The sequence below is a fragment of the Haemaphysalis longicornis genome, unplaced genomic scaffold (assembly GCF_048455015.1).
Source record: "Haemaphysalis longicornis isolate Haplotype H1 unplaced genomic scaffold, Haemaphysalis longicornis Haplotype H1 scaffold_5, whole genome shotgun sequence".
Taxonomy (NCBI): Eukaryota; Metazoa; Arthropoda; class Arachnida; order Ixodida; family Ixodidae; genus Haemaphysalis; species Haemaphysalis longicornis.
This window is the reverse complement of record NW_027526385.1, coordinates 132,544,532-132,567,738: the sequence shown is the minus strand read 5'-3', so window position 1 is coordinate 132,567,738 and position 23,207 is coordinate 132,544,532. Positions and strand designations below refer to the sequence as shown.

Below are 23,207 nucleotides of genomic sequence, written 5' to 3'. Positions count from 1 at the left end.
ACGGCGCTTTTTCGCAGAGTGGAGCAATTACTGGTACGGCTTCAGTAAGTAGTGAAAAAGTGCAACGGTCTGCCTCGCGAATGAAATTTGAAGGTTCCTGTTATACTTCCTTTAGCTAAAATAGTACAAAAAGATACAGTGACATTTTCAGGCTACCAGGTATTTACAAGTACGATTTGTCAGCTGTGAACCTTATGGTTTTCAGGAAATACGTTTATTTTCATTTTTAGAGTGTTCGACAAAGATCTTTATAGTAGACTGTAAAAACATAATTTCCACAATAAGGTTTAAAAATTGATTCTTCTGTGCAGTTCAGCTTCTTCTCGTGAATGTTTGTACTCCAAACGTGTATTTCGCAGTGTTTCCTGTCTGAAAATATGAACATAATGCAATAACTTCAGTAATTTCAACGGGGCCTTATTTTTTTTATTTGTAGCACACATACATGCATAAACCACCTTTAATTAAAAACACATTGACACTTTTCCAAGACAGCAGCGTGCACCGATTTACGATGTCGGGCAATCATCTGTTATCAAATAAAAACTAACAAATTCGGTGGCCGTGTACAAAATTTTCGGCTCATTGTAATGAGCTCCTACTGACTGTCCATAATTTAAAAAAAAATTGAACTTTTGCTTGAATTTTTTTCGTTGCTTTCACATTGACAAACCCGAGACAGCAGTCGAACCTTTTATTGCATGTCATGTGTTTTCGCATTACTCGGTTTCTACGAAGTTTTATAAGCGCAATATAAATTCATGGTAATGTACTCAACAATGTTATTATTTACTACCGATACCGCAAACCAAACCCTATAAAAATGAAAGTTCATTCATCAACAAGTGCACAAAAGAGTTTCGACATCATTTTCATTGCTCATCGTTCCATACAAACTTCAATTTTACGTATTCTTGTTTCCATGTATAGTTCTTTTTCTTTAACTAGCGGTTGCTTGATTTGTGTAGTGAATTGTTTTTTTTTGTTGTTGTTTCTATGTTTAATATTTTGTTTGCCATAATGTGCGGCTACATTTTTGTTCTGTAAATTTGCGTGTATTGTATCTGCTGTATTGCCCCTCCTACTTGGGCCCAAACTGGGCCTGCAGTATGTACTAATTAAAATAAATAAATAAAAAATTCAAAGCCACCCTTGCAATAGCGAAGCTGTCTATAGCTCTGATCTAGCCGATCGTCCCGGAGGACAAACCGAGCGCGGACCAACAATGTTCAGCGTGAGAAAATATTTATTAGTAAATCAGGTCCTGCGGCCGAAATTATGTCACGTAGTCAAGGACAACGCAGTGTCGTTGAGGGATTTAAATCTATGGCGAGCTTTCTACTCAGCAATAAACGCGAACGATACACAAGCGTCAAGAAGCAGTCAGCGAAATGACGCGCACAGATGAGCGTTGGCGAAACGAATTCCTCGAGTGTGCACATTGTATACGTACGTGCATTTATATAATGCACGGCCCTTACAGGAAGCAGGGATTCGATCGACGACATTTCAGAACAAACAAGATTCTGGCAAAGCGACACAACACATTACCTTGTCCCATTATAGCAAGATGGGCGGTGGGGATTAAACGAAGGCGACAACGCCCGCTTTAAGATTAAAACACAACGTAGCCAGACGAGGCCACAAGGCGCAACGAAACAGTGAAAGGTAACGAGATAGGGTATGCTGAATTACTACCCTCTAAGATAACATGGAGCCGACACATAATTAAAGCTCCAGTCCAAACAATATTGATCCATCAATTTGCTTACTAAGGTTTCTGCCGAACTGCGTAAATGACACCGAGCTACATGCATCGCACGACCGGCTTTATAGACCTGCTGTGATGAATTATATCCCCTTTCCCCAGGCAAACGTGCTAGCAGACGGTGGCGATGAACCGGCGGTGGAGGAGGAGAAAGAGGAAGACCACCAGAACGCGGGGCGAGAAGCCCGAAGGGGGAGTGTACTGCCGGAGCTAGAGGCCTAACAGCGCTGGAAGAACGGGCGCAAAGACTGTACTCGGGAGGCGGTTGCGGGTCGAGCCAAGGCCGTGCTTGCGCGGAGCACCCAGAACCGTAGCCCTAACTGGTCCGGAGGCCCCGCTGCTGCCACTCGGGGGGCCTGTTCCCGTTAGCGCTCGTAGCCAAGGCGCGGAGACGAGGCCTAAACTGTCCAGGTACGAGCGCGCGGTTCGTGTGTTCTAGTCTCCGACCACAGCAGCTCTCCCGTGTCCCAGTGTGCACCGTCACCACGGGGAAACGTCTTCACCTGCTTCGACATAGCTACAGGCTCAGCATGATCGACTCACGAATTCGAGGCGTCGCTTCGACGGTCCATCGACGTCACCCCGTTGCGGCGTAGAGCGGACCCTGACGTGAACGTGTCGTTTCTTTTCCCCGCTTTGAACCCGTGGTCCGACTTGTGTTTCCCTTCGCATTGCGCGTGTTTAGCAGTTTGTTGCCGTATAAATACCTATTCTAGTTTTAGAGTGTCTGTGTATTCGCCTCGGAAAACATGTTTTTCAATTGTTCACGAGCCATGGCGTCACTTTTGGTTGATCCCCTCCCCGGGTCACACTTCCACTTTCTTAACACACGGCCTCACAATTTGTGGCGTCCGCGGCAGGACTGCGTGCGGTTTTTCAATGTTAAGATTAACAGACAAGTGGGCGCGCCAAACGAGGATAGATCTAGAAAAACTGGGGTCCATCCGCAAGGAGTTCGAATTGTCAGGTCGAGCCCTGAAAGAATGGATTCACCCAGAACGCAGGAAAGAAGGAGACCTGCGCGCGTCTGAACGTGAGGCGGCTAAAGAAGCCGTATCGCTAGCCCAGCAAACCGAGCCCGAGACCAGAGCTTGCATCGAGGCTGAACGGGCCCGCATAGCAGTTAAAGGCCGATCAAAACGGCGGACCAAAACGATTATTTGGACCGCGGTCCGCGCATCACGTGATAGGACGTCACCAATTCCTGAGGACTGCATTCAGACCACGCACGACCGCGGCGCTCGCGGTCCAAAAAATTGGCCGCGTATCTGCTCCTTTTGTTGCAAATGTCGTCAAAAGACGATAGTCTTTGTAGACATTTGCAAAGGAAATGCCCCCTTTGCTTTGCCGCTGACCTCTCACGCTGTTCCTGTACCGTCGCGCTCATTCTAAGGCAAACACACTAAAGGTTTGGGCAAGGCAATTTGAATTTACCGCGTTCCACTGCTACATGCCGGGTTACTCGATGTCAGCGGTGCAGTGTGGCGGAGACGCGCGTGAATGGAGGCGGCCGACTAGAATGTTTATAGAGACGCGTGGCCGTGCTCCACGTGCGTTCCAAGCAGAACGTGGAACCTATCTAGTGGAACCTTTCGTTGCTGTTGCCGCGTGATTTTTCATATGCCGCCAGTAGGCGGCGGTTTTCTGCAGTATATGTAGAATATCACTTGCTATCAAAAAACCAAGCATCCATGAATTTTTTAATAAATGAACACGGTAAATATCCCTTGTGTAATAATTTCCTTTCTTATATTTGCGTAAAGTCTTGTTCTTGTTCAACAAAGTTGACAAGTATGAACATATAAACCAGGCTTGATACTTTACATGTGGCTGTGAGTATATAGGACTATTGCGCAATATTCATTTTACTTAAAGGAGCCATGAAGAGAAAACACAAGTTTGGTTCATTCGAAAGATTGCCTCGTTAGAACCATAACGACACCACTTATAACGCAAACTTCGCTCAAATAAGCTACATAATTAGGAAAAACGGGAATGGTCATGCGACCCACCAGCTCATTTCCCGCAACAGAACCTATGCCGTCACATGGGCTAAGCTCTGCGATTGGCGGAGGCCGGCAAAAGCAAACGCATGTTAGGCAGGGCTTACAGTTTGCATAGCGAGCTAAATGCCCGTGAAACATACTGTACATTCTTTTTATGACAAAGAACGGTGGAGTAAACGGTTGAAGTTCCGAACGAACACGCAAGCGTGTGCGCCAATGCGTACGAAACAACCGCCTGGCCGAGCTCGACATCTCGCCGTCGCGCAGACGAATTTTCGGGTTCGAGGCGCTCTGACCTTGGAGGAAAAATGCCGTAAACACCGCGCATTGACGCTCGTATCTTTCTGGTCGAAGCAGAGAGCTCGCGCGAACGGCTTTCCATACACGACACCGGCCAACTGGCATAAGCGATACTGCTACTGAAGTTGAACTATTATTAACCGTAATAAAAATACGGCACATACGTACCAGTCTGTATTCGTCCGTGGCGACGGCGCTGACGAGGCAGCGGTGCCGACGGCAGGGCGTTCGTCTGTTGTGGCTATCGCGGAATGGTCGCTTTTCCGTCCACCGCGTATCCCACAACTCTTGCCGCTCGTGCACTTAGAAGCGTTGAGCGTTCAAGTGGTGTGAGGTTGTTAAATGCAAGCCCGAGCTCCTCGGCGAGAGTTTTGTTCTCCGGATCAGGCGATTCCATGACTAGGGCTGCGGGTGCACTAGGTTTTACTAGCATTTTTAAAATGGCCGCCGTCTCGGTCGACTCCCGCGTGTGGGTGCTATATGGAGTCGACATACTAAGTATCTGTTTCATGGACCGGCCCGTGTGACACCATTGCTCACGTCACCAAATGTGCAATTTTAGCGGGAGATTTAAAATTTTGGCTTAAATTGCCTTATTTCTCAGTGAATAAAGCATCATTTGCTTCCGGGAAAGCGCTTGGGGTACTATGAAACACCTAATCTTTCGAATAAAACAAACTTTTGTTTTCTCTTCATGGCTCCTTTAAGCCGGGTGGTTGAATCGAGTCATAGACAGACAGACGGACAGACCGACAGACATACAGACCGACCAAAATTTCTGGGTTTAATTCGCCAAAGAAACACTATGGTCTTTATTATTCGCCGAGACTTTTCGGTCCGCACTCTCGACGGGGGAACGCTACATCAGCGTGGTCGCGCAGGGCCCGCGTTGCGTGGGCGGAGCCTGGTCCAGTTGCGCCAATAGAGAACGGCGCGGGCAGCGAAGCTGTTTCGAAGCGCTCGAAGGAGCCTGTCAATCACCCCCGGTTGGATAGGCAGCGGGCTAGGTTACAATTGTGGTCGCATACTTAAACCGCCCTTACTTAAACTAACGAATCCTATGGCTCTTACTAGTGCGATGCTTGCCATCATTATCACATTGTTTCACGCATGGGCACCCCAATTTACCGGAAGAGTTCGGTTCCAGCGAGCGGTGACGAGCCGTAAGCAACCCGGGCCGCCCCGCCGTCGCCGCTCGTCGTGTCGCCTTCGTGCGAACGACACCAGCGGCTGCATGAGCGCGCCCGCCCGGCTTGCATGCGGGTGGCTGTGATTGTGGGGATGAAACATTTTGTGCAAGCTTGTGCGTTACAACATGTTTTCGCGGCCAAACGGCGCCTGTGTTCAACCTTCTAGCCTGCGAGTTCAGGCGGTCGGCCATTCGCGGTCCGCTCAGCTGGCCCGCCGTGTGGATGCGCTCTGCTTCGGATCGGACGGTGGCGGACCGTGACGTCTCATCACGTGAGCGATTGGACCGCGGACTCGGTCCGTCGTGTGGATCAGCCTTAAGATGCGCCTTCAGGAGGGTTGGCAGGGTTCTAACCCAAGTTTCGACGTTGTAGGCGGCGACTCTGCTGTTAGTACGGCCAATTGTGTCCACAGCCTTCACAAGCTCATCCACGCTTTCGACGAAGAACGAGATGAGCTTGACGCCTACCTTGAGAAGTTCGATAGATAGCAACAAGTCAAGGTTAGCCCCAGAAAACTGGTCGCTGTACCTACATTTGTGCCTGTCAGGAGAAGCCCTCAGTGCTGTCGGCCACATGTCATCCGAAGATGCGGTGGACAACCCTTCTACAGCGATACAGGTATACCGAGCAGAGCTACCGGAGCACGTTTTGGGAGGGAAACCCGCAGATCTCGGAGATGGGCCGTCAGTTTGCGGGTCGTCTTCTTGGCTGCTTCGAAAATTGGTAGGATATGCTAAAATAGAGCATTCTTACTCCTCATCCGGGATAAAATGATGGCCGAGCAGTTCCTCAACAGCTGTAACAAAAAACTGGCAATATGTCTCAAGGAAAGGGGCTGCAAGAACCTTGACCGGCTGGCCGAAACAGCCGACCACTACCTTCAAGCTCAAGGTCTCACCAGCTTGGCAATAAGCCGAGATGAGGAGCGGGGCAAGAAGCCTGAACTTCACCGGCCTCCAGATCAGCAGTACCCGAAGGCCAGGCCAGTGCTATTAGCGCAATACGCAGGGCCATAGGTAAACGCACTGTTGGGAAACGTCAAAATCTCCGGGTTCCCGTCAGGCCAGGAAGCAGAACGCCTTCCGCGTAAGAGGCCCCAAGCTCGGACACCAGGCTGAAGCTTGCTCAAACCAGCCAGAGGACGAGGGACAAGCGGCCCGCTCATTGTCTGGTCCCAACACATTTCCGATGCATGCGTCCAAGCAGTTTCAATGACACCAGGCTCCGCCAGAGTTTAACTGCTGGAACAGACACAAGGTGTCTCAGGAAAGAAACCCGATAATAGCAAGCACGTAACTTGGAGCAGGCAGTCTGGTGGGACCTGGTCGGAACCTGCTGTCTTCTTCGCCAGCTCTAGCAGTGGAGAAGACCCACATGCGCGCTAACGCAGCAAAAAGCGAGGGTCCAATAAAAATGCCCTAGGTACCTGCCGTTGCTGGAGGTCCCTCTGCTATCACCTGTGCTCACGTCTGCGCGCTACAACAGCAAGTCAGTCTCGCTCTGATAGTTTTTCTGTTCGAGTGGTAGAAAGGTGGCAGTTGAAAAAGCTGTGATCGAGTTCATGAAGACTAACGGCGTTCTGTATCGATAATATCGGTTACCTTCAAGACAAAAAAGGAAACAGCTCGTTCTCCCAGAGGAACCACGAGGCATCGTCTTGAAAAAGCCAATCAAGGGACCCTCGGCGGTCACAAGAGTGTCAAGCAAACCATGGATCGAGTATACAAGGAGTTCTACTCGTCTGGGATGCAGTCTGACATTGCGCAATTCGTAAAGTTTTGTGATATTTTGAGCGGGCTGCGCCTAAACACGGATTAGCCTCAAGAAACCATGGCGGAGATCGATGCATTTCGGCGGGTTGCCTTCAATCAGCTCGTCCACCTCTCCCTCTGCGCCGAGAACAAAAGACCATTCACGTGGTCAAGATGCCACCGCATCCAACGACGTAGTAGCGGGTGTGACCTTTCCTCTTACTCCGGGACTATTACCAACTGTTCGTGCCGATCAACCACTACTTATCCCAGCCTCTAAAAGAGTAGGCACAGAAGACGGCTCTTTTGTTCGACAGTTTCAGTAGGCAGCTTATTCTATAGAGCATTTTAAAAATGGTCCATTCTCTTTCTTTTGTTGGTTTCACTTTCCTTCTTTTAGATGCTGTTTTGGACGGTTTCGGACACTACACTTGTAGTTGTGCTAGAACGTGTATAACGACAGAACTTTCTTTAGTGCCATATGTGTCGTCGCGGTCATGCTGACATTCTGTGCCGAGTTTTGTTTGCCACAAACAAACCTCCCGGGCGGGGGGATGAGTGCGATGACTTACATTTCCTCGACCCCAAAAACGTTCTGGTAGACGACGGCGACAAGCCGGCGGTGGAGGAGGCGAAAGAGAAAGACCAGCAGAACGCGGGGCCAGAAACATGAAAGGAGAGTGTGCCGGCGGAGCGAGCCGCCAGACAGCGCTGGAAGATCGGGTGCAAAAATTGGCCTCGGGAGGCCGTTCCGGATTGAGCCAGGGCCGTGCTTGGGCCAAGCACCGGGAACCGTAGCAGGAGCTGTTCCGGAAGCCCCGCTGCTAGCACTCGGGTTGCGTGTTCAGTTATAGTGCGAGGTAACGGTGCTCGAACGAGGCATAGACTGGCAAGGCACGAGTGCGTGGGTCGTGTGTTCTATGTTGCGGCCACCGCAGCTCTCCCGTCAGCCGGTGTGCACCGTCGCCATGGCTACGGGGTTAACACGGTCGACTCATGCATTCGAGGCGTCGCTTCGACAGTCCATTGACGCCACCCCGTCACATCGACGCACCCCGTGACGTTAGCGTGTCGTTGCTTTTCCCCGCTTTGAAGTCGTAACACGACTTGTGTTTGTCCCTTCGCATTGCGCGTGTGCTGCAGGTTGTTGCCATTTGAATCCGTAGTCTATTTTTAGAGTGTTTGTTTATCCGCCTCCGAATGTGTTTTTCCATTGTTCACGAGCCGTGGCGTCACTTTTGTTCATCCTCCTCCTGGGGTCACACACCCGCCTGCTTAACATGCGGCCCCACCCCTGCCCATAACAGCCGACCGCAATTGGAGCCACCTGCCAAAAAATTGCTATGTAGGGAGGGAGCGTTCCGCTATGCGGTGCTTCATTTAATCTCTAACCTCGGCAGCATCTTTCCGTTCAAAGTGCACCCTGCCACTGCTGGCCTAAAATGTAAAGATGTCGTACAAATCAATGCAACTGTACCAATCGGGACTACAAAACGGAACCATCACCGCGAATTTACGGTTCAAGCTGCACCCCTTATTAGCTGAGCAAACTACATACAAACCACATTGCCACTATATCTGCCTCCTAGACCAGAATTTTTATTTTTGAGCATTCCCGTTGATTTGAACGATCGGAAACTTCACTGGCTTTGGTTTGCATTAATAAACACTATTTGTATGTGAAGCTCATCGATACACGGGCATGGAGTCAGAGTAAAGTCGCAGGCCTAAATTTCTACAATGGAACTCCAACGGTACTGTTCTGCGCGTGTAGGCGCCGAGGCAATTTCGGGCAAACAGCGTTTTTCCAGCGAGAACAGCTCCATTCGATGGCAAGCTATTAATCATATTCGGCGTTGTAACAATAACTAGAGCCAGTCTTGCAGGTGGTCACCTCGGCGTGGCTTACAAGACCAAGAATGACCACGTTGACCTGACTGCGGTCCGCAGACAATGACAGCGGTGAGCAGTACAGTTATTTTCAGGACATCTTTCTGCGCCACTGCCCGGCTACCAAAGCGGTATTGCCTGGCGAAAATAAATCACTGGTACAATTCAGCCGCCGCTCGTGCTCAAATGCGCACAACCAATACCATCGCGGAAGATACGTTCACTAAATGTACGATGCAAGAACCTTGCACAGGATGTTGCCAGATATTTGTTTGCAAAAGGGTTTGTTTTGGCAAGGTTTATCGCCAAGCCTTCTACCGATGGGGTTTATAGCCGACATCACTAATACTAAACTATCTGGACGTACTTCTGCGGGAATCACTTATAATAAAAACTGGAGTTTAAGCAACCTCCAATTCTGTTCCTTCCGCTCCCATGCGCCAATTCATATGCCAGCGTGAATTATAGGCAGAGAAGAGCATCTGAGGTGTGTTTATGGTGCACATGAAAGTACATTTTGTTGTTTGTGCCAAAAAGCCTAGAAATACTGAGAAATGCCCATTTTCAATGCCGATTTTCAATGTTAGCAGATATATAAACAATAAGTAGCCTCACGTCTTGTTTCTCTTTCGGGTGCATTTCGAAAGCGTTATTCATGTTGTTTGGCCCGATTGATTGTTCAGAACTCTGTAGAGAGCAGCCTAGCCGTCTAGTTCAACCATTGCGCAGAATAGAAGCGCTAGGACAAATAGAACGGTACGCTCATTCTCAGTGACAAATGACACAGTTTAGAACGCAAATCTTCCAGATAGTGTAGGTCGTAGTTGCTTCCACAATTTTCACAGTTATTCTCAGAATAGGCTTGGTGTGCTCCCAAAACAGATTTCTTCATACATGTGCAGTCGCATCCACGTTTATAGAGCCATACTCCAATCCAACCTAATATTCAAAGCGGCGGATTAGCATAAAACACGCATTTGTTAAAACCAATGAAGAGCCAACGGCAAAACATAACTGTGCCGATAAATTTATCTACACCCCAAAATTCATACTGCCGGCGGACTTTAAACAGCGCTTTTTCGCCGGAAGTCTGTTCGGCTGCTAAAGAGGTTTTGAAAACTGCTCTTCAAATGTGTGAAAGTGTATTTGGCAGTCTTGACACGCATTGCTTGCAAACGGTAGACAGTATATCTGTGAAAAAAATGCCAGAGTTGCCGCTAACAATCTTCATGTGAGATCTTCTAATTATTCGTTGTCTCCCTTATGTTTATATTAGTGGTTGTGTTTTCCATGCCTGATTTATTCGGGGGAGGTGGACACAAAGTACCAGTTTTATTATTCAATGCCCCCATCTATTAGATATTTATGTCCATGCCTGTTTCACTATACGCGATGCTAGAGCAAGCAGCCATGGCCTATAAACACAAATGTGACTAGTGCACTGGTTGAATTAACACAATTTCTATTGATTTGTTTAGCCGTTTTGGAGGGCATTTGAACGGACATGTTCACCAGTTGATGCGTTTGCGCCATCAATCTAATGTTTTAGGTTTTCCACTCCCAGATACAGGCTGCGCACGTCGTCGTTTGCTATTAGTTGCTCTCATGTAAAAATACGCCGCGCCAAAATTTGCGTCGTTTAACCTCTAAAATGTTGTTTTGCCTGCCTGTTTGCGGCGCCTAAAATGCATGTTTTTTATTTTCACAAAACCCGGCCTCTACTCAATATTCTGTGACAATGCAGCCACAGCAACCTGGAGGCCAACCAAGAAGAGTGCAGGGTTGTTTTTTGTGTTCGTAAGCAAACACAAAGGACGTCGTTTATACTTTGTGATAACCCTGGTAGGCCAATTGGAATACACCGTGTGCCGAGTGTTTCGTAGATTTTTTTTTCTGATTCGCGACATCAATCACATTGCCAAAGTGCTTGCCTATGTTTATTTTTCTGATTCATACTATGGTACAAGCGCTCGGAATTTTTCGTCGTGTTCTTTTCTCTGTGATAGCCGGGCAATATAAAATATGCCGAAAAATCGAGAGCGCGTTCGGAAAGGCTACGGAGCTGTGGAAGCCTATTGTGGACGATATCAGTGCGGATTCGCATACTGTAGACACTGGGCGAGTGAGTATTGTCGCCATATTAGCCACGTAACAATTCAGCTTTGAAAATGCCTATTTATGCACACCATCGAGCCTACAGAGCTTGTGCACTTTCTCAGAGTGAAGCTATAAGGGCTGAGACAAGGATGAGACAAGAACGACTGGAGGCCGAGCTGAAGCGAATACAGCGGAAAAATGGGTATGTTATGCTGGGCAGGCTGGCACATAGGCGTGGAAAAGAAATAAAATACCCCAAACGAGGAATTCCATAATTGGACCGAGTCATAACTGAGCACGGGCAGGTTGGTTAGTATAAATCCGGCTCTGATGCGTTGTCGTGATGTGCCGTCGTGAAAATGGGGCAGAACACCGCAAACCAGTTCGCAAACACGCCATTCAATGCCCCATGGTGCAAACGTGTCACAGAAGCTTCTTGCTGACTGCACGTAGACGGGTTTCGGTTGAAATTCACGCAATACTTTGGTGATACTCGATGTCTGAACGTCGAAGGCTGCACCGTCCGGCATACACCAGCTGCTAGTCCACAGTATGCCCCCTACCAAGGTTAGGGGCCCCCTCCACAAGTTTAGGAATCCTTGGACGTCGGTAATGAGGTCGTCCAGTTGGGCACGTGACTGCATGGCGTCGATGATCGTAGTCGGTTCTTTATCGTGGACAAGCTCGAACGGAGTTATCCGCGTAGTTTCCAGGATAACCGTATTGTCCAAAAACGCGAAATAAAAAAAAACTGTAGTCCTATGTCTTATGTTCAACATCGAAATACGTAGACAGCATATCCGCAATCGTTGTAATTAGAGGTTGTTATTATTCTCATCGCATTAGCGTGAGACTCCTTGCCTATGCTTTGCTGTGAAGGCCATTCCGCGATCGGTGATTTCGACTTCTGAGGATCAATTTCAGAGGACAACTTAGTTTAGGAAAGGCGTGATGACATATTGGTCAGACCCCTTGCTACGAGCAGCAGTGTCAGCGTGGCGGGTTATGTTGTCTGGGGCGACGACAATACCCTTGTTCTCACCATGGCACCTAGAAAATGGGCATAGAGGATTTAGTGGGGTGTTTCGATGGTTTCGATGGTTGAGCAATGGGGAGTAAATGTCCGGCGATTTTCGCTGACTATATTGTTTGTCGGCGGCAATCACGGCTGCTGCGTCTTTTATTAGCGACGTCGGTAGTCAAGATGGATCTATGGTACGCCGCTGTGATTTTTCGAATCACGCATTCTGTGCCGAGGTGTCCACAATACGCCGCTTAGTCGCACGCTTCCAAACCTTTGTTCAGAGGTCGGCGTAAAGCAAGAGAACATAATTCGTTCTTCTTCCAATGTCGATGGTTTCTTAATAGAGAGTACTTAAGCCTGAATGCACAGCGGTTTACCGTAGACGCTCTGTCCACGGCGACGTCCTGTTCTCCTTGGTATTCGGCATAGGCATCGTACTTGGAATTGCCACGCTGCAGAGCGGCTTGGTCGCGTTAGACACGCCTGCACTGCACTTCCCCCCCCCCACTGCTGGCGGTAGTTCCAAGGTTTGCGTGATCGCGTTCCATCTAAATTTCTAGATTATGGTAACGTGAAATTTTTGGAGACGCTGGCTTCGATGCCGCACGTAGCCTGAAAAATTATTCAAATTGGCCAGGCAACAGCGCACTGGTTGCTCTTTAACATTCATGGAAGATCGGGTATACGCGCATCGGCGGAAGTTACAACTGGTCCATGCGATATTTTCGCTTTTTTTTCAGAACCGCGGCTAACATAAGTGGTTACCTTTTCACAGCCGCTTTACTTATGAACGAATGTGGCACGGACGCCTGATGCTGCATCACTGGAGTCGGTGTGCATTCGCGTTTCAGAGTTTTCGTTGAAATGAGTGAGCACAGGCCGGCTTGCATGCGTTGTAACAGCTTGCGGAATTAATTTCATTACAGGGTGATACGCAGAAGCTGCACCAGGGCCATCAGGCGTGGCCTTTTCGTGATTTACACATTCCTTTTGGCCCTCCGGGGACGAAAAACGTGCCCCTAAATCTCAACACACGGGAGATTTGGCTAACTGCTTCAATCACAAAAGGAGCCATAGCGGCCGGGATCAAGCCTGCGTGCTAACGCTGAGTAGTACCACACCATAGCCACCTAGCAATCACAGCAGGTAGCTCGCAGTATGCTTCATTCTGGGCTGATTTTTAACTGTGGAATATTTTTTTGTGAATCGCATGACTGGTTCTGCTATGATTGCGACTTTGCGATGAAGCGTGAGCAGTACGAACAAAGTCCGAAATATCTCTTCCGCTCTTCATGCCCTTTGGTCGCGAGAATACCGCTATGGCTAATGTTTTCGCGGAATCAGTAAGGACTCCCTATGCATTGATTAGGTGCCCAACAACTTAAGGTTCTCGTACGCGAAGTGTCACACCCAATGCTTAACCATTGACGCTGACGTACGGATGACCGCGAGTAGTAACTAACGAGTACCGACAACCACTTCAAGAGAAGCTCGTAGTGGGCTCGTTTGGGACGTCGGAGCTGGCGTTCACTGAAACGTCTTTCGGCACTGCTAACTCTAGCCATCTGGTCTACAGATGATGCTGATGATGCTGTTGAAGTGTATGGACGTACCCATTGGGATATTGACAAATAATAAAGTGTTGACTGTTGGCCTTTTGAGGCTTATAGATAGATTTCTGAAGCCTGCAGTGCGCATCTGCGTGGGCGTCCACATACCAGTGGGATTCTATATCACGCCAAAATGGGAGCAAATCAGCATCATCTCTCGTATAATGCCACATTCCATGTGCAGTCACACCCTCTCGTCATGTCGTTATCCTTTAGTGGGGTGGGGAAGAGTTGGTAGCAGTTCTTCTTTAGAAAAAGTGGGAAGCCGCTCCAAAATGCCAAGGTTTTTGATAATAGCGAAATAATGATATTCAATTGACGTATAGCATGCATATTCGTTCGAGTAAAGCCCAGCGAAGTAAAAGGGTTTTGTTTTGGTCGTGCGTCGGTTTCGTGTTTTAATTTCGGTCATTGCCTTCTGATTTTATATGTCTTTTCGTCTTCACTGGGTTAACTGTTTCCTTGCACCTGAGTTTCTTAAAGGAAGGGTTCAAAAATTTTTTTCTATAATTGCAGGCGACCCACCAGGATTTAAATATTATCCGGAGTAGTGCAGTTTAAAAACAAATAAAAGCAATTGTTTGATTTTGCCCGGATCCTATTGAGACTTTTGCTCTGCACATAAAATTGTATCGAAAATTTGTTTACTTTTGTGTACACAAAGCCAATTAGGTATCCAAAACAGCAATATTAACAACTTGCCGAAGTACTGTAAGTAATAATTGGCAATTGTTTAGAATAAAGTGCGTCACTAAATGCTTTAAAACTTGTTTCTTCATGAGGTCCAGTTGTCATTTACTTACCATTGTAAGGGAAAGTGAAAATAGCACAGTGCTGCTGCTCGTCCCAGTACCGCAACGTATAACGAATATCAGACTGACCTAGAAGTAGAAAACCGAACGAAGATATACTGCTTCCCTATAACTGTGACAAAAAGAAGGAGCTAGCACATCACAAAAAACAAAACTAGAGACAGTCAATTTCATACTTACATAGACGCTTTCACCATACTCCTACAGCATAGTACATAGTTGAATGACGAAACAAAAAATGCTCAAGAATTCTCCAAAAGGAAATCGTCTTTTTTTCCGAAAAAATAACCGTGTCTAAGTCAGTTCGTCATGTACGAAGGGTCACGAAAAGTGGCTAGGAAAACTTACACTTTCCGCAATAGATAAACCACTACCGTGTTACAAAAACATTTAGGCAAATGGTAATGGCTGACCATAGATTGCGAGTTCGAACCGAAGTACGTTAGGTTCTCTTACGTTCGTCCTAGGGTACGAAAATAAACGGCATGCAGCCAATATTAGTAAACGTCAGACATGATATTGTCGTAGGTGTGCGAGATCTGAAGAATGAGGTGCACAACACGGCACCGGTGTGGCCGAAGCTGCGTGTTGCAACCGTATTTATGGAACAGCTAGCACGCACACCGAGCGCACAGATGGCCATAGGAGTGGCAGGATTTCTTCTTCTCGTCATTCCACCTGTGTCTACAAATACTTCTTCAAATCGCTAAGCACTACGTATTCTCTTGCAATACCCCCCACCTGGCCGGACGGTGATGAGTTTGAGAGAGCGATTTTCTGGTTGCTCCAAACAACGCTATGCAAACATTTGATTACTTGCCGCTTCAAGCTGGCTGCTTCTCACCTCTGTATAATGTGAAGCCTACAGTTTCTTTGCATTAGGAGCTACTTCAGCGTATTCGTGCAGGAATAGCGGGAGTTAGCACCCCATCTATGGTCATGTTCTAAATATTGAGAAGCATAGTTGGGGCAGCACTACAAAGTACGTATCTTTACCGGACAGGTTCACGTAGAAGCACTACGCAGGTATTTTTTTGCCACTAATACTTAACTTGGTTTAGGTTCAAGAAAAAATACAATGGTGATGTGAGAGATTCAGTTCAAGAGAGCTTTCGATGTGTTTAGTTGCCGAAAAACGAGCCGAACACTTCCTGTAAACCCGACCGCAACACCACTCCGCTGGTGTAGTGTTGGTTGTTTACATGAAGAGGGTTCTCGCAACAGGAACCGAAAATGATATGATGGAATAAGCTGTTCTTTCTAATGTTGTAAGTAAAATACTAGCTTTTTATGAAGTTACCCAGTCTTTAAGAAAACGGACACCGAGTTAATGCCCGAACCTGCGATGGGCAGGGGGGGGGGGGTGAGAAGACTTTTAACTCGAGCTCGAATCTGTACAACTGCACAGTTATCCGTTTCTTGCTTACGCCATCGATGACGTCTTAGTGACAACAAGAATGTTATGTGAAGCGTAGCACGCCAGAGTTCACAAAAGACCCAAACAAGTGTTCAAGAAAGTGATGCCAGCACACGTCACCCCCAAATAAAAATCAGTGCAGAGACAGTGCAACCAGCTCTAGGAATATATACGCTCCCTGGAACACACCACGAGCCTCGAGCACTAACGTAAGGCCCGGTCGTTTGTCGTCCTGTCCTTCTGTCACTCGCTTCCAGGATGTCCCGTCCTATCGCTTCATACTGTAGCCCACCCCGTCCAGCCGTGCTGGAACACAACAGCCGCAGAAAACACTGACTTTTGCTTATGACCCCATGATCGCTTGTGTTGACAGTACTAGCAGCGAGAAGCAACTTATAACTGCCTTTTGAGTCCCAGCAAGAGGTTCGGTCCCCAAAGTTTTTCTGCGAAGTTTTTTTGCAAAACGCAACTTGGTTTGCAAGGTTACTGACGAGATTCACGAGTGCCTCTTTCTGATGACCTTTCCCCATCTCGTCTTTTCACGATTAGCTGATGTTCCCTCCGTAAATGTCACCGAGATGCCGTAGACATAGTGACGTCACAGGTGGTAGGTATGCTATCCCATACTGAGGATACAGAAAGAAGCCGACGTGGAGGTGAACTATGACGGTAAAAAATGTAAGCCCTAGAAAGAAGCATTGACACACAACATACGTCTTCGCCACACACCCACAGCGTAACACCCTGTTATAACACTAGTATGACCGAGCCCACCTATCAAGAACTTGATGCGCCGCCAGAAGCTGTAGCTCAGGTCATGCGAGCCCCAACATTCCCAAGGCATACAAATTCAGACGACATCGCTACGTAATGCTACTCGTGGAATGTCACGACAGTGGCACTGACTCACCGGGGAGGCGTCAACCCGTATAAGCGATCCGCCCAACTCAACGCTGAAAAAATATTCCGAGGCTTTGACGATTCACGCAAAAAGGCGCAATGAGCCTTGTTGTCATGAGCAGATTAAGATATACAGTCTTTGTCAAAACGCTCCAGGTCAAGTCGGAAGTGCGCTGGCAGCAAGAAATTTAAGTTAGAAGGTAACGTCCCGAGCGAGAAGAAAACGTTTTGTGCCGGAAAGCTACAGAACAGACCTTTCTTTTTCACTATCATAAAATAGGGTTTCGCATTTAAAGGAACACCCTATTTGAAATATTCATGGCCCAGAAGATAGAATACGCCCAGAAAATGTTCACAGAGCGCGCACATCCCTTTCAATTTTTCAGACCTGTGCACGCAGCTTATTCCATCTTGCTCGCAATTGAGTCCGCTGCCTATCACTGCGCACGAATTTCTTGGACGAAAACAGTGAATGGTTCGTAGACCAGGGCTTGAACCTGTTGTGGCGTGACGTAAACGCAGTCATCGCCACGACCAGACCGATACTAAGAAACTTCCGGACGCCGAAGAAGAAACCAAGCAATGGTTTTGCAGGCCATGCAAACAACACTGGTGCATTGGAGATTTGCACTCACAGCCTAGCCTCTCAAGAGAATAAAAAAGCGACAGATCACAAGGTCTCTTAACGGAAAAAAAAGATTGACTCAGTTTGCACTGCTGGTGGAATACTGGGGAAACAGCAGAGTTGAAGGCTGTCCGCCACATTTAAACTGGCATCGAGGGATATATGTCCATGCCACACAATATTTATTTCTAATCTGACAAACACATGTGGGCATTTGCCTTCCCGTCTGCTAATGAAGCGGACTGGTAAAGCAAGAAAGAATGGTTTTCACTGTGTGGGCGCGTACATTTCTTGTTAGGTTTACGTATTTTTTCTCCTTCAAACTAAACCCTTTTGCTCTAATACTTGTGCAAATTCCTGTCTGGCCTATTTTTCTTGTAGGTGTTGCACCCTGCGTGCCAACAAAACATATTAAAGCACAAGTTCCTACCTCTACCAGCGAACGGTTCTTTTGCGGCATTCGGGAGATTTAACCCCTAACGCGGCGGAGGTGGCGAAGGGGTTTCAGTCACGGAGCACACTGGAGATACCGCACGGCGAGTTTACCCAGCGCTCCCTGTGCGGAGGTCCCTGCTAGTCGGCGGGCGGTTCGGTGGTACGGCTTTGTCGTCTGGTTTGGCGGCAGTTTTTTCGGCCTGTTTTGGCGCATATTCGCGTTTATTACGCGCTTCCTTCGCACGGCTTCATTAACTTGTTCGACTGCAGCTCCTAGAAAATGCGGGCCCGATGAAATTAAGTGGTATTGTGGCAAAGATACATTAAGTATTAGTTTGCAGGGTGGGAAAACAAAATGTGCAAACTACATACAGACATCTGGCCGCTAGAGTTACCCTACCTTTTGCGCACTGCTTGCCACGAATGGGACTCCAGTTTCTAAATTACTGCATTCCAAATCGGTTGTGTTTCTAGAGGTATTACAAAAGGCGAAAGGGGCAACTGGGTTTGATAAATAGCGTGTATAAATGTTCCCTCAGATTTTTCGCAATGCTCAGACTTACTAAGCAAACTACTTTAAATCGGGATAAATAGGAATCACTAAGCTCACGAGCCGGATTTTCCCCCTGCCTCTGCTTGTGTTGCGCGTTGGTGTAGCCCCGAGCTAGCACACCTGGATGGCTAGGTTCCGCTGTCTCCCCCTTAGAAAAAGTTCCTATCCGTTTTTTTGCTCCCGATGCACGGCCGTGTTACAGTGGTGGTGTCCACCGCTCTAGAACAGCCGTAGGCAACGCTGCTGCGTTTGGGATACCGCAACCGCGAATACCAGGTAACGGCTGGCAAAATCTCTGGTTTCACTCTTTCTGGAACCACGAGTGTGAATTAAAGTCACGTCGCATGGGTTGTTGTTGTGGGTTTCGTTTACAGCTTTGCTTTCCAACCACCTTCGCAACATAGATTGGAGCCAATTTCTGTTCTTAGAAATTGGATGCAGATGTCCATGTTCACCCCCGCTACTAACCCCCGCACCCGTCGGACTTTTCGGATGGCCCAGTGGTTATGTGAAAGTCTTGTGACCTTCCTAAGCACATTTTGTCTTAAGGGTTCGATTTGTTTTTGGTGCGACCGGCGGATAATGCTCTGCCCGACCAGTTCTGCTGTTAAACAAGTTCAGGGGAGGCATTGCTTGAAAATTATTCCGGCCCATAAGATCCGGCTTCGGTCGCTCATTCTCAAGAAAAAGGAAGAAACAGGGTTAGGTCATGATCTTGGTAGTCATGCCATAAAAACAGCAAAATTATTGTAATAAAGTAGCGGCTTGGGACAATAAGAGTATTTCAAACGTAGAATAACTCTTCAGGTAGTACAAAACAGTGTGTATATGGGCGGAAGTAACAGCTGTATATACTGCACGAGCTGCCCTCCCTCACTTCATTGCCCGCCTCCAAGACACACTGCATGGGGACGCAGCTTCCATCATCACTACTAGTGAATCCCCCGTCGTCTTAACTGAGCAACTGGCGCACGAAGCCACTGCTCTTGCCAGGACTCAGAAAGCCTGCAGACGCTGCTCTTAGCCCTAACGCAATCTCAGAGAATAAAGCGGGTATAAATGCCCCTCTACGACAGAGATCTATCATGTCATCTCTGAGATTTTTAAGAGGCGGCACAACATACGTTTACAAGAATATCTGTGGCTCTCGGTAGCATAGACATGTGAATTCAATAACAAAATTGTGTGGGCGCGCCTTCTCACAGCCATCTCACAGCGCGTACCTGTGAGAAGGTGAAGAGAAGGTACAAGAATGTTGCGGTATTCCTTGTGCTCAGACTGTTACCAAATGATCCAAAGGGCACTGTGCAACCCAACGTGCCATGACCCACACTGCGAACCGAAGCATCCTATTTTCTCGTAATGTAGCGGCTTATCATATACATCATACAAGTGCAACTCGAATAGGACACATTCGATGATATGGCTAACTGGATCTAGCATTTCGAACAAGTTGCTTGCCACCACAGGTGACCCGTACAGCAATTCCCGTAAAGCGTTACTCTTTATATTACGGTACGGCGTAGCACGGATTCCAAAACTTCGAGGCATCGATGAACACATAGAACACTGCGGAGGACAGTCTGAGGCGACTATTTATCAAACACTACCACCGCCATTGAGCCCAATATATTGGAAAGTGAAATTCAATGCCTGAAAAACATTGTGGCAATCATTGTTGAGTTGGTAGAGCGGATCAGTAGGACACCGGACACACGCGCAACTGAAGAAAAGTTACATGAAGGAAAGAAGGACAAAAGGAGGGCCGGATTTGTGGTGGTATTGAGGGCTAGACCCCGGAATTCGCGTCACAGAAATGAGACAAGTGCTTGAGACGGTCGTAACGGACAGGAACGAAGATTTACTGAGACGGGACGATTTAACGAAAAGGACGTTACCCTCACGAGAAAAGGGAGATACTAAACTCTTTCCTAGAGTCCTAGAGATACAAAGTTTTGCAAGGGCAAGCAAGAAATATTAACAGCACACAGCTCAGCCTAGAAACCTGCGCGTGATAGGTTAAGCGTGTCACGTGTTAGGGCACACTCATGGCTGAGGCGTTGGCAAGTTCCGGTACTCGGCGCCCGTTGGTCGATCAGCAGGAAGAACACCATGTCACACAGTCTAAGCCGGCGATAGAATGCACGGCTGTCGAACAGCAGGTAGATGTGGCTGCCGCTGTAACCTGGCTGGGTCACCAGGCGTCCTCCACGCTGGCCTCGGCAGACATTGGCTACCATGTCATGTGCGTAGGCCTCATAACCGTGTTCCTCCGAATACTGCGGTAGATAGGCCACCCACGATCTCCTCTTCTGCCTTTTCCTAGCGTCACATTATTACCTCGGCTATTTTGCCGGTTTTCTTTGAGGCGAGACCTAGCCGGAGTATACCCACAGAGGGTGATTTTCCCCGTCCTGCGAAATGATTTTAAAAACCTCCTTGTCGTCGACGCCTTCTGACACGCACCCAAGCACTGCCCTCTACATCATCACACCTGTACTTATGGAGGAAATGAAATGCGAAATATCTGGCAGCGGTCTCTGAAACATACCCACGCCAGTTAAAAAATTCTTACTAATGTTTGGCAGCTAGGAGCGAGCACTAGCGCGGAATTGCAGCCTGTATCATACTGTGAGCCCGTGAGTGACAGTAGTCTACAGACCAGGCTGCGGCAGAGTCAATGGAGGAGGTAAACCGGAATATAGTAAGTGCGGCGCTGCAGGTTGTATTTAGAACTCTCAAATCAGGGAATCCTAGTTTCCTAGTGCAGTGTTCCTAAGATGAAGTGGAACATATATTTGTCCCAAAGTGGCAGTCCGGGTTGCTCCTCAGCACCCAACCGAAACCTACGCAACTGTTCCAAGCCAAACATACTTGGTATTTTCGTACAAATTGTGAGCCCATACCAATGAGAAAACGTCACTTCAGTTGGAGGTGAAGCTCCCTCTGCACCCCTGCAGAGACAAACCTTTCGTGTAACCTGCTACCCCGGAGACAGCAGCATGGTTCTTGAAAAACAGAGGAGTTGTGATCGCCTGATCACAATCTCTTAACTCCGCTGCCACAGTTTCTAATGCGACCACTAGTATAACCGGTGGCTTTAAAATGATCTTGTGGTTATTAGATGGCACTCTGACGGTCTACGTCAAGAATTCGACCAGCAGTCTCCACAAATCAAAGACAACTTTGGACGCAATATCCCGGCGATTCTCTTTGCAGTTCTTGAATCGCGGTCGCCTGCTTCGTCATCTGTTTTGCACTAATCGACAATTGCGGCATGAGTCTGCCTCCCTTTCATGAGCAGGAAAAATACTTCCGACAACCCATGGCCGTAGCGTTGCCGATGTCAAAGATTGTAAAAGCTGCGGAAAAGCCACCTCAAATTTTACTGGGCTTACGCGTACTTCAATACTGGGGCCTTGTTTAACTCCCGCTCTGTGTCACTCGGGGAGAGTGCTCACGCACCGTGCCCTGAAATCGTGAACGACCTCCTTCCCGATAAATCGCGCGAAGCATAGTGATCTTTGTTTATTAAACTGGTTTTGGTGTTTCTGATGTGAGTGTTTCTTGTTAGTTTGATTCGTTTTTCGCGCCCTCACCATTGCGACTGGGTGAAGAAGTTGTAGATAGTGCGAGATGGCTAACATTGTTCGCTGTGCTCTCTTTACCACCTTCGCGTATTTTCAGGAGAAATAGCCGTGTTTTCTGTTAAAAGGAACAGCGAAGCTCAGCAATTCTGCAATGTTCCGTCTTGATGTCTGTCTACCTTTGTGCTTCATGTGTTCCACCACACAGTTTTTTTAAACAATACCGCTTTATTTTAGTCACGAAACACCATTAGCACGCAGATAATCAGTAATGTAATGGAAGACTTGTGCGAGCATGTATTTTATTGAAGTTTTGACGAAACTTGACAAATTTGTTATTAGCCACACTATGGTCTAAGAGCCCATGAGCTGAGGAGCGTGGGTACCTGCATTGATTTTATACACTATGTATTAGGTTTTTTCTATACGCAGGGTCCGTAAGAGATTTAAACATGAAGTGTTCACGCACTAAAAGCACAAAATTGTTCACCTGTGCCAGGAGAGTAAAAACAGATACTTCGATCCTTGAACCCTCCCACCGATCATTTCTATACAGGACTGGGGCTTACTAACGAAGGAATAGCAATTCACTGGCAAACGCGTACTGTCTCTACAATGAAGGTAGTAAAACGCATGTAGTACAATTTTTAAAGAGTGGACAAGTAATTGATGGTTCGCACTTTTACTGTCGACTATTTTTGCTTTGCGTTAGAGAAAAGAAAGTTGACAGTGCAAGAGCTTTAATGTACCAATATAACTTTGGATGGTTTATTTTGGTAGAAAATTTGGAAGTTCTTACCCCCTTTTTGGCTTGTGCTGACAGTCATTACAGGACCTTCTGTAGAATTTGACAGTCGAGACCAGAGTTGCATCTGCGAACTGCAAAAACATAAAAATAATTATCCGCATTTTTATAACGAGATCTTGCGTTACTGCAGAGATTTGGTTAGAAAAGCTTATTCCAAGCATTGCCATTTTCTCAAGGCCAGCAACAATTGTTATGCTCTTCTTCGCGAGGCATACCTTCCTGTGTCAAAATTTATTCCTCAGGCCAATTTGCACAATAACTGATCTTCGAATACTCCTTTCGATAAGCTCTAACACTATACTTAGGGTGGCAGTGCATGAGCCGTTCTTGAAGTATTACAATCGAGAGATGGTGAACATGCCTTAATTTTGTACACAGCACTCCAAAGTTTTTAATTCTAACTTAAATTGTATAACAATGCTTCCAATACTTAC

The 23,207-nt window shown here is 47.4% G+C and overlaps 1 long non-coding RNA gene across 1 annotated transcript; it reads right to left on the bottom strand.

Moving 5' to 3' along the window:
- Nucleotides 1-203: 203 nt before the first annotated feature.
- LOC144139402 (uncharacterized) lies at nt 204-22,844 on the bottom strand. The gene is made up of 3 exons (XR_013316188.1): nt 22,765-22,844; nt 14,440-14,517; nt 204-369 (listed from the first exon to the last, which is right to left on the bottom strand). It is a non-coding gene; the product is annotated as an uncharacterized LOC144139402 (long non-coding RNA).
- Between the last annotated feature and the right edge of the window lie 363 nt (nt 22,845-23,207).